We start from the raw sequence: 9,298 nt of genomic DNA, 5'->3' as shown, positions 1-9,298 counted from the left end.
TAAGACCATCGGAAAACACATATATAATTACATATTGTTTTTGTGATTAATCACTATGCTTTAATTATGTTCAATTTATGTTCAGTTTGTAACAATGAAAATACTTCCTGCATATCAGATATTTACATTACGATTCATAACAGTAGTAAAATTACAGTTATGAAGTAGCAATGAAAATAATTTTATGGTTGGGGGTCACCACAACATGAAGAACTGTATTAAAGGGTCGCGGCATTAGGAAGGTTGAGAACCACTGATGTACGGTCTATTCCTCATCACTGTGGCGATGATATCCTGATCGAAGCACTGTCCCAATCTGCTCATGGTGAAACCCTCCCTTTTCCATCCCACTGTGAGAATGAACTCAGCTTTCTCAGTAAATCCTTCGACATAGTTGCCTTAAAATGCAACCAATTTATTCTCCCTTTAAAATATCCCGCTTAAAACCTTTATAATTTCTAGAACTCATTGACTATGTTTCATGCTGACAAGAAAATCACCTGATTCTATGATATATGTAGTCCATCCTCTACACACAAATAGTCTTATTTTTCAGAAAGTAATTTAGGATCATAAATTGAGGACAAGCAAATGTACACATCTAGAAATAGACATTGAGTGTTTTTTTTTTATTCCTTGACTAATTTTCCAAAACCATTTTCCTTATGTCCCAGAACTTTAAATCTGCTGGAAGCACTTCTTCCTGCATCCATCATTATAAAGCAGGGGTGGGGAACCTTTTTTCTGCCAAGGGCCATTTGAAAATTTATAACACCACTAGAGGCCTGATGCACAACATTAGTGCACTGGAGTGGGGGAGGGGGTCCCTTAACCCAGGCCTGTGCCCTCTTGTAGTCCAGGACTCCTCAGGAGATGTCCACCTGCCAGTCAGACATCCTTCTTGCAGTCCAGGCTCTTGCAGTTCAGAAACCCTTGCTCCTTACTGCCCAACTTCAGTGGAAGTGGGAGAGGCTCCCACCACCACCGCTGCACTCACCAGCTGTGAGCCCGGCGGCTTCTGGCTGAGCAGTGCTCCCCCTGTGGGAGCACACTGACCACCAGGGGCAGCTCCTGCGTTGAGCATCTCCCCCCTGGTGGTCAGTGCATGTCACAGCGACCGGTCATTCTGCTGTGTAGTCAATTTGCATATTAGGGTTTTATTATATAGGATTCACGGGACATACAAAATTATCAACTTAAAAATAGCCTGCTATATTTGGTCAAACATTTAATTAACTCACCCCTAATGCTTTGCCAGGGCTAGACTAAATGATTTTGCAGGCCTTATATGACCCGAGGGCCAGACATTCCCCACCCCTGTTATAAAGGAAGCTTATATCTCTCTTAATTCCTTTTAATCATACATATCCCATAGCTTCTCTTTCTCATCAGAACATTCTCAGGAGACCAGACTCACTCAGGTGGCAGTTAACATCTTTGGAGTCAAATGTAACATTTACTTACAGGCCACATCATTTCTACTTCTACCTGGCTCTGGGCCAAATTGTTAAAAACCATTTAACTAAATTACTGCTGAAGGTTACCAACTTAATTTGACACTTTAAGAAACAATGATTAAAACCATGTTCAATGATTAGTTTTGTTTTCTTTTGTTTTCCTTTGGGATTCAGGAGGAAGAAAAGGTTAATGTGTTAGTATAAAAGGTAATCAAATTGTTCTTTTCTATTCTTTCCATGGGAAGTCATCTGGCTGGCCAGGAGTTATACAGATCGTTTCGAGCTAGAAGACAACTAGGTACAGGTGAAGACAGTGATATCCAGGGTGGAAAGGGGAACAGTGGGGCATTGTCTGGAGTGTGTGTTGGGGTTTCACCTGCACATAATACCTGAGGAGCTTCAGTGAGCCCCACTTGAATTGTGAGTCTGCCAACCATCATTCCTATAAAACAGTTATGTGGTCTCTAGCAATTATTTTTGGAAAAGCATATAGGATCCATGCAATTGCTAAAAGCATTAAAAAAATACATTTTTAATAAAAAAAAAGTGGCTAAAGGGAAAACATTCAAGAAATCTAGGCATAGAGTCAAAGTCAATAAATAAAAATAGTGGAATGAATTGCCAAAGATTCCATTTGTACGCACTTTCACAATCATAAGGGACTTGGCCCAGAAATCCATGGAGCTTGTGAGGAATTTATCTAAAATGTCCAGACCAATTTGCTCCAGCATATGGTGATGAGCCCAAAAGGTCAGGGGAGACAGCAGATAGGGCACTGCAGCATTCCAGAAGTCAATGGTGACTCTCTCTGAGTTTAATGCCACTCAGGTGGCTGACTATGACCAGGTTATTAGTTCAGAGAGGAAATCCACTGTCAGAGTTTTCCTGACCTCCTAATATTCAGAAAAAAATGGACTCCAACTCTCTTTCCAAGAACTGTGAAAGCTGAAGACAGCTCTCTCTAGATTTTAGTGGCGTCTGCATTTCACTGTCTCTGTTGTCAATGCACTTCCTCTATAACTCTGAGTGTCTTTTGTCTGCTTTTAAGATGATCCTTTTCTTTTTGAAAAGTTTTTTTTAATATATATTTTAATTGATTTCAGAGAGGAAGGGAAAGGGAGAGAGATAGAAACATCAATGATGAGAGAACCATTCATGGGCTGTCTCCTGCACGCCCCCTACTGGGGATGGAGCCTGAATCCAGTCATGTGCCCTTGACCGGAATCAAACGTGGTGCCCTTCAGTCCAAAGGCTGATTGATGCTCCATCCATGAACCAAACCAGCTAGAGGGCTTAAGATGATCCTTTTCATGCCCAGTTATCATTCCAGACCATAAAAACAATCCCTTGTGTTTAATTCCTACTGTATTAGGACAGAAGACTCTTCACTGAAGGGCTGGGAAGGCTCACCTTGCTCACTGAATGAGATAGAACCTACAATTACCTGTGTCTACCCTGCCTCTATTTATCTAAAATATATTTAAATAAAAGTAGACGTTGAAAAAAAAGTGCTATCTATCTAACCTTTGCTCTAAGGAGGCCTGCTTCTAGGTCTTATCCCCCTTAAATTATGCTGTATCTATCAATCATTCATTCATGTGACAACTGACCCACTGAAGGAAATTTGAAATGATACCTTACATTCCACACAATAGTCTTTATGCCAGAGTCAGTCAACTATCTTTTACTTGCCAGCCCCCTCCCCCACTGTTTTGTTCACTGCTGATAACAACAACAACAACAACAAAACAAAACAATGGAACAGAATGAATCATTATTTTTTATGTATTTCTTTTGGTAAAATTCATTATGATGTAGTGGAAATTCATTTTCCAAAAATTAAAAATAAGCATTCTAAATATTGATATAATGTGAGATTCTTTGCTGCTTTTGATGATTATTTGTCTTCTCTTTGTTGAAACTTGAATTATGACATTGGCCTCCACTATTTATGCTGTCACTATTAAAGATGAATTCAAATGAATTGTAAATATAATACAGGCACTAAAATTATGTGGTTATCTATTTGTTCCAAAGTGAGTGAGTATGTTTGCACATGTGTGGATTTGGCTATTTTATTGCAACTATGTTATCAAAATATAAAAATAACAAATTTTAATAAACATGTGGATTACCACTTTTGATCCAGTGGTCGGCAAACTCATTAGTCAACAGAGTCAAATATCAACAGTACAACGATTGAAATATCTTTTGAGAGCCAAATTGTTTAAACTTAAACTATATAGGTAGGCACATTGTTATTAACTTAATTAGGGTACTCCTAAGGCTTAGGAAGAGCCACACTCAAGGGGCCAAAGAGCCGCATGTGGCTCAAGAGCCGTAGTTTGCCGACGACTGTTAGGCTATGATTACTTCTCATTAGTATGCTGCAAAGAAACTCATATCTAAATTTGCATGAGTGTGCTATCCAATTGTTGAAATCTAAAATGGGTTGGCCATTAAGGCATTAATTATACCACTCTCCAAAGTATTTAACAAAAGAGTTTTGATAATAAACTACTAATGAATCTTCTAGTCTTTAATGTGTGCATGCATCCTATAACAACAGGAGAAAAAGCTTCCTTACAGCTTTAATCAATCCTTGAAGATATTTTCAGGTTCCCTTCAAAAAGCCATTATTTCCCTGCCCCTACATCCCTAACGTGAATCCTTATTTTTTATAAGATAACACTTCTAGTCAAAAGAGCAGAATATGACCAAAGAACTCTGCCCTCCACCCAAAAATATGTGAAAAATGGACACAAATACAGACACACACTAAAAAATAATACAAAATATCTGTGGATATATCCGGGGAGTGGAGCCAAATCTTTAAGCCTAAAGAACACTAGAATTAGATTTGCCTTACAGAAACAGCCACTAAACACAGCCCATTTACTGCAAGAGACCATAAGTGGACTCCCTATGTGGAGTGAAGCCTACATATAAATTCTTACGAGCAGAAGCTGAAAATGTTATTGGAGCCCAACTACCATATCGTAAGCCTCCCACAAGGAGACCACAGGAAAGGTTCCCTTCTGTAGACTACAGGCCCTAGCTGCAAGCCAGCCTCACCCAGCCGAGATGAGGGCGAGGGCATCTTCAGATGGCTCCAGCCTTTGGTTCTTCCTTCCCCCTGGGGACCTGATATTGTAGAGCACAGACCAGCTGTCCCTGCTGCTCCCCATTTGAATTCCAAGTCCGAAGAATCTATGATCATAATACCCGTTTGCTTTCTGCTGCAGAGTTTTGGGGCATTTGTTACACATCTTTTGTAACCATTTGCAATTTATCTCATTATAATTGACCTAATGTGGATTATCTTGGCCTTCAGAACGCAGAACAAGAATATGACATCACTTCTCCCTCAATATTTTTCTTTTCCTTAGGGAATAATGCAAATAAGTACAACCCATCCCTGCTCTGCTGAACTTTTCCTTTGGTGTCCCCTATCAATATGTATTTGCTAGTTAACTTTATGTAAATAAACTGTAGGCATTTTCCATTCTCAGGTTATTTTTCCTTAAGATATATTATATCTATGAGGTGCAGCTGAGATAGACTAATCTCACACCCGTGCCCATATTCTCCCCAAGTCCATGGTTTAATTAGACTCTGCTTTCCCTGTCAGCACTCAGTCCTGTGCCCTCACCACACTGACGGGCCATTCCCTCCACAGATGAAATCTTGTCATCAAAATAAGTAAACTTCTAGGACCAAGTCTGAGTGAGTTCCAGGAATTAGAAGGTATGTGGAATGTGAACTCAATTCTTAGGCAGGCTTTATTTCTCTGAATAAATTAACAGTTGGCGTTCATTTAGCATTTTTGTCATGATGCCCTTTTTCCTGAAGCCAGTATTAGGAATGCAGTCATCACAATGGCAACACAAACAGCAATACCATGGTTACTTGTCCATTGCTATTCATGTCTGTATCTTTTGGTATTTTTCTCTAAACCTTTTCCCAAACTTCTGTATTTTTCTCCCTAATCAACTGACATCACATATCATGTCGATTTGATGTGCTCACCTGAGCTGTCAAGCATGAATTTTCATAGACAATCACATGAGACACAGCCTCTGTCTGAGTAGACTTCAGGGGGTAAGTTTTAGTGCTCTGCTGAAATTATGGTTCTTATGGGTTCTGTGAGGCCCATTTAATTTCACTGTATCATCATTTACCAGAAGCCGTGATATAAAATAAGATCTGATTGAACACCTGGGGGGTCTAATCGGGGTGATGAAGATGGAGGGAAAGTCAAGATGCCCTTGGTGTTAAGGATCCTGGACTTTTAGTTCTCCAATTTGTGCGATAAGAAATTTTCTCTAATGCCTAATAGTGATTTTCCCTTCGTGCCTAATTATGTTGTTGCCTTCCCTGTGGGGAGAAACATGCCATCTTCCCATAAGTTATGTAGTCCTAGCCTCCTGACAAGTCAGCTTAACCTCACTCCTAATTTCTATATTTTCATTTCTGTTTTATGATTCCATTTTTCTTTTTCTTTAATTAAACAATCTGTAAACTTTGAATAGCACGGCTACATGCCATCTTATTTACAAAGAGGCAGGATACTGGACAGTACTAAGTACATCACTGGCTACTCTGTCCCATGTCTGCGATGTGCTGAGTTGGAGCAGTTGTAACAAACCATCAACCTACATGTTGTTGTGAGTTTAAATTATGTGGAGTTAGGAATATCAAATGGCCCCAAAAGAATATTATCCTATTACTTTATTTATTCATTTAAAAAAATTCTAATCTAGGTTTCATGGAAGACCTGCTGTGTCTTATGTTAGACATATTAGATGTAAAGAAAAAATTTTAAAAAGATAAAATTCATTCATAAAGAACAGAGTTCAAAAAAAGTAGATGTTAACTGGAGAGGAAATCTACAGGCTAACACTGCCTCAAATCCTCTCTTCAGTTAGGTCTTTCATTTTTCTAATTCTGTAGTAGGGCCGATCCTCGTATCTAACATGATGGCATCTATGATGGAAATGGGATAATCACCAAAGCAGCTTGGGAAAAAGATTATGGTTAAAGATGAAAGAAGCCAAATTGGTGACAACTTGGATGGACCTTGAGGGCTGAACAAACTAAACAGAAACAGATTCATAGATACAGAGAACAAACCTGTGGTTGCCAGAGGGGAGGGTTTGGGAGAAGGCTAGGTGAAAAAGGGGAAGATATTGAGATATGCAAATTGATCGTTACAAAATAGCCACTGGGATGTAAAGTAGGGCATAGGGAATATAGTCAATAATATTGCAAAAACTATGTATAAATGGGGGCAGGTGAGTACTAGACTCATGGAGAATCACCTTGTAAATTATATAAATGTCTAACCACTATGCTGTACACCTGAAGCTAATCTATATAATAAAAGCCTAAGTGACTGTTATGGCAGAACGACCAGAATGACTGGTCACTATGATATGCACTGACCACCATACAGGAGCTGCCCCCTGGTGGTCAGTGCACTCCCACAGGGGGAGCATCGCTCAGCCAGAAGCTGGGCTCACGGCCAGGGAGTGCAGCGGTGGTGGCGGGAGCCTCTCCCACCTCTGAGGCAGCCCTAAGGAGCAGCAAGCTGAGTGGTAAGGAGCAGCGAGCAGGCGGGCAGTAAGGAGCCAGGGGTCTTGGACATCCCCTGAGGGCTCCCGGACTATGAGAGGGCATAGGCCGGGCTGAGGGACACACCACCCCCTTCCACCCCAGTGCACAAATTTGATGCACCGAGCTTCTAGTATAAAATATTATTGAATGTCAACTGTACTTGACAAGTAAAAAAAGGATGTCCTTTTAAAATCCAGCTTAGAATTTAAAATCTTAAAATTTTAAAAACTCAAATTATTAAAGTATACTCCCCAATTTTTCAGAATTCATGTCTGCTAATTCAAATTATTTTAATTCACTGTCTTCTTTAAGACTTCCATGAGATAATCATTTCCAAGTGAGGGATGACTATATTTAAGTGAAGGGGTGACTTTCTAGAACTGTGCTGAGCATCTGTTTTAAAAATATATATATTTTATTGAATTCTTACAGAGGGGAAGGGAGAAGGATAGTTAGAAACATCGATGAGAGAGACACATCGATCAGCTGCCTCCTATACACCCCCTCCTGGGGTTGTGTCCACAACCAAGGTATATGCCCTTGACCAGAATCGAACCTGGGACCCTTCAGTCTACAGGCCAATGCTCTATCCACTGAGCAAAACCAGCTAGGGCTGAGCATCCTTGTTTGAAACTGAAATGCACAAGGGAAACTTTCTTCCCTGCTGAGTCACCGGAAAGCACATGGTGTGAAGGTAGCCCCGTCTAATAAGCTCCTCATATCACTTTGCTGAAATAAAGAGGTGTGAAGAAATGGTCTTCCTTCTTTCCTTCTACAAGACCCAGTGGGAAGCTGGAATCCCCCACCTCTGAATTAATCCATCAATTTTTACTGTTCTCTCAGAATAGATCAATGTCTCCCTGGTGTTCTTACATAAACACATAATGAATTATGAGCTCCTGTCATCATAATGAATCCCAAACTGCCCCCGTGACAAAGCTCTGCCCGAGGTTGACTCTCCACAGTGGCTTCTGGAATGTGAAAGGATTAGTCCTGGGATCCTCAGTGATGCTTGTAGTCCCCATCCCTACCCTCAACAGGGCAATAACAGCACTGTGAACAGTTCCCTTGTACTTAAGCAATGAAATTCTTCCAGAACATGAAAAAAAAAAGCTGATATTTTTCCTTGTCATAATGCACAATCATGCAGCACAGATCTGCTCTCTGCTTTGTTGATAAAATATACTTGGTGCAGCCTGTAGACTTTTATTGATGACATCTCTTTATTTCAGCACTCCCTGTTCTCTCTAACACTCCAAACCCACGTCAAGTGCAGCAGAGCTCCATGAACTTGGGTATAACCCAGGGAAAAGCATGTACCCATACATCTCCTTAATCTAGCTGGAAGATCAGTCTTGTCCATAGGCAACTATGGTAAGAACAAGACAGTGCACAACACAGGTCATGACAAATGGTTGACTGTGGCTTCATGCAGCTCAGGGCACTTCATATTCTTTGCCGGGCTAAACTGGGAGCAGGGAATCTTAGGGACTTGAGTGACACTTGGAGAAAGGAAACAGCCACCCTCAACAGGGCATTTCAGTTTGAAACTGAAATGCACAGGGGAAACACGTAGGCTGCTGAGTGTGCATTTGTCCTAATATTCAGAAGACCTTACCCATCTGGAATTTTTATAAACTTCTGTTTTAATAAAATATTTAGTTTAGGAACACTATGCATTTGTGGTAGAACTTCCTGGATGGCAAAGCATTCAGTATTGCAAATTTTCAATAAATGTATTTTATTCCCTTACATACAATCTGCATCCCTGTGTGCAGAGAGGACAGCATGGAAAAGAGGCCGTAGTATCAACTGGTCACAATATTTTACAGGTGATAGAAGATCAACGAGCTTTTCCAAGAAAAATAGTTTTCCTGTTCAAAATATCTAATCATTAAAGGGAGAATCCAATGCAATGTAGCAAACGACAAAAATTGGCAATATTTTGTCTAATGAATCCATTTGTGAGTTACATGTGTTAACCTGATTTTTGCTTCAGGTTGTTAAAATTATGTAAACAACAATGCCCAGTTATGGTCCTGCACATGTAGGATTAAGGCACACCTGCACTTTTCCCCTAAATCCCATCCTGTCCATTGTTCCCAAGCATCTTATTCTTGTCTTTTCATTAGTCACATTAAATTAGGCAGGGTGGGTGAGCTGTCACCCCTCAGGGTACTAAAAACACAATCAAAGGACATTTCCATTTGGGTTGCATAACATCT

Source organism: Myotis davidii, unplaced genomic scaffold (genome assembly GCF_000327345.1).
Source record: "Myotis davidii unplaced genomic scaffold, ASM32734v1 scaffold143, whole genome shotgun sequence".
Classification (NCBI taxonomy): Eukaryota; Metazoa; Chordata; class Mammalia; order Chiroptera; family Vespertilionidae; genus Myotis; species Myotis davidii.
This window is presented reverse-complemented; position numbering follows the sequence as displayed.